At 38.6% G+C, this 2,942-nt stretch overlaps 1 non-coding gene across 1 annotated transcript; it reads left to right on the top strand.

The window, feature by feature from the left end:
• The first annotated feature begins 2,729 nt into the window (after positions 1 to 2,729).
• LOC148161944 (small nucleolar RNA U3) lies at positions 2,730 to 2,942 on the top strand. The gene has a single exon (XR_015767246.1). It is a non-coding gene; the product is annotated as a small nucleolar RNA U3 (small nucleolar RNA).

Here is a 2,942-nt window from a genome sequence, read left to right as displayed (position 1 = left end):
TATATATATATATATATATACACACACACATATCTATATCTATCTATCTATCTATCTATCTATCTATCTGTCTATCTATTTATACCATGGAATATTATTCAGCCAAAAAAAAGAATGAAATCTTGCCATTAGCAAGGACACAGATGGAGCCAGAGTGTATTCTGCTAAGTGAAATAAGTCAGTGAGAGAAAGATAAATACCCCATGATCTCACTCCTATGTGGAATTTAAGAAACAAAACATGTAAGCAAAGGAAATAGAAAAGGGAGAGAGACAAACCAGGAAAGAGACCCTTAACTATAGAGAACTAACTGATGGTTGCCGAGGGTAGGGGGGCTTGGGGGATGGGTGAGGTGATGGGGATTAAGAAGTGTACTTGTGGTAATGAGCACTGGGCAATGTATGGAAATGTTCAATCACCATGTTATATACTGGAAACTCATGGAACTGTATGTTAACTATACTGGAAAAATATTTTTTAAAAATTTGGAACAATTTTAAAAAGGTGGACCATGGCTTGCTAGATTTCTTTGAGTTGACCTCATGCCATTGACCTGTGGTTGTATTCCTGGAAGCAAACATGGGCAGTTCGAGGTCATGGGTCAATGATGGATGATGTCCACAGTAGATGTGTGCAGTGGTGTTCAGTGGCATAGAAGCTGAGGTTGAGGAGAGAGAAACAGGCAGGCAGGGGAAGTGGTGCCCTGAAGCACCTCTTCACTTCTTCAGCACAGGTTCCCCCCTAGATCTTAGGAGCCAGAGACTTAGGAGGTCGCTGTAGCACTGATAAAGGCAATTGTCCACCTTTAATGTTTGTGGGTCCTGCCCCTGGGCTCCCAAGGAAGCGATGCTTTCACATTTACCAAGGTCAAAATGAATCCACAAAACCTCAATGCATGGGCTCTATTTCACCCCAAGCACACATTGGACATCTGCTTTATGAAAGAAAAGAACCCAAAAGGAGCATTCTGGAAAAGATAAGAAAAAGGAAGACACTTCCCTGGTTCCCATAACATTAAAGCCATACAGCCCTACATGTACTAGAAATTTAAGACCGGGAAATGCAGTGACTTTCTACAATGTCTTTTGTATAAAAATTTGTCACTTTTTATGTAAAAAATATATTTTGGTATATAACCCTTTATCAAAATTTCCTTTGTCATGACACTCTCTCCTGGTAAAGATTCCCTGTCCCATGCAGCTGTACTAATCAGTGCTCAGGTAAAACTCACAACCTTTTATTTTTTTTTTTGAGTTTGAGCGCCATGTGGGATGCAGAGATTACTTAAAAAGAAAATAATTGAAAAGAAGTAAAATTAAAAGAAAAATTTTAAAAATGTATATGCGTATCAGGAAATTTTATTACTCTCTACTCTCTCACATTGATATATTTACATTGTGTTACTTACACCATTAAGAGCACCTTAATTACTGTAGCTTTACGGTGAGGTTTAAAATTTAGTAAATTTCTCCAATTTAATTCTTCAAGGTTGTCTTGGCTATTTAGGTATGTTGATTTCCAAATACATTTGAGAATTAGCTTGTAAATTTGCCCCCAAATTGCCTTCTCCAGTATGAATCAGAATAATGCTGATTTGATGTTCCAACAAATTTGAGTGGTCTAGTCCATGAATGTGATATATTTTTTCCTAATTATTTAGTATCCTTTAATTTATTTCAGCAAGAGTTTTCAGGCATCTTTGTTACATGTGTTCTCATACATTTAATGAAGGTGGACATGAATCTCCACTCTGTTTATTGAATTTCATTTCCTTTTTTTAAAAATTTCATTTTCTAAATGCTCACTGCTAGGTTAGAGAAATATAGTAGATTATTACATGAATGTTGCTGAGGTATAATTTAGGTACAGTAGACGGCATCCCTTTAAAGTGTACAATTAAGGCTGTACTTTCAGAGATCATTTCTTTCTTTCTTTCTTTTAATTTTATTTTATTATGTTATGTTACTCACCATACATTACATCAATAGTTTTTGATGTAGTGTTCCATGATTCATTGTTTGCCTATAACAGCCAGTGCTCCCTTCAATGCTGCCCTCTTTAATACCCACCACCAGGCTAACCCATCCCCCCACCCCCTCCCCTCTAGAACCCTCTGTCTGTTTCTCAGAGTCAATCGTCTCTCATGGTTCGTCTCCCCCTCTGATTTCCTCCCCTTCATTTTTCCCTTCCTACTAGCTTCTCTCTCTCTTTTTTATTATTTTTTAAAATTTTTTATTGTTATGTTAATCAACATACATTACATCATTAGTTTTTCATGTAGAGTTCCATGATTCATTGTTTGTGCATAACACCCAGTGCTCCATGCAGAATGTGCCCTCTTTAATACCCATCACCAGGTAACCCATCCCCCCACCCCTCCCCTCTAGAACCCTCAGTTTGTTTCTCAGAGTCCATCTTCTCTCATGGCTTATCTCCCCCTCCGATTTCCTCCCCTTCATTTTTCCCTTCCTACTAGCTTCTCTCTCTCTCTTTTTTTAAACATATAATATATTATTTGTTTCAGAGGTACAGGTCTGTGATTCATCAGTCTTACACAATTCACAGTGCTCACCATAGCACATACCCTCCCCAATGCCCATCACCCAGGCACCCCATCCCTCCCACCCCCACCACTCCAGCAACCCTCAATTTGTTTCCTAAGATTAAGAATCCCTCCTATCAGTGAGGTCATAGGATACATGTCTTTCTCTGATTGACTTAATTTCACTTAGCATAATACCCTCCAGTTCATTTCTACAGTTTGTTACTAGAGAATTTTCTCTGAACGTGTAGAGGACCTGAAACCTCAAGGAGGAGGCACATTGTTCTCTCCTGAGCATGAACGTGATTTTAGGTGTTGTTTCCACAGCTGCCCATTGCCACTGATGATCGTTCTTCTCCTCCTTTGGAGGGTAAGAGAGAGAGGATGCAGTGTGAGTGCT

The sequence above is a fragment of the Eumetopias jubatus genome, unplaced genomic scaffold (assembly GCF_037043125.1).
Source record: "Eumetopias jubatus isolate StellerSeaLion01/CBP00866 unplaced genomic scaffold, mEumJub1_p1.0 scaffold_32, whole genome shotgun sequence".
Classification (NCBI taxonomy): domain Eukaryota; kingdom Metazoa; phylum Chordata; class Mammalia; order Carnivora; family Otariidae; genus Eumetopias; species Eumetopias jubatus.
The sequence above is the reverse complement of the archived record's forward strand: the minus strand, read 5'-3'. Positions and strand labels throughout refer to the sequence as shown.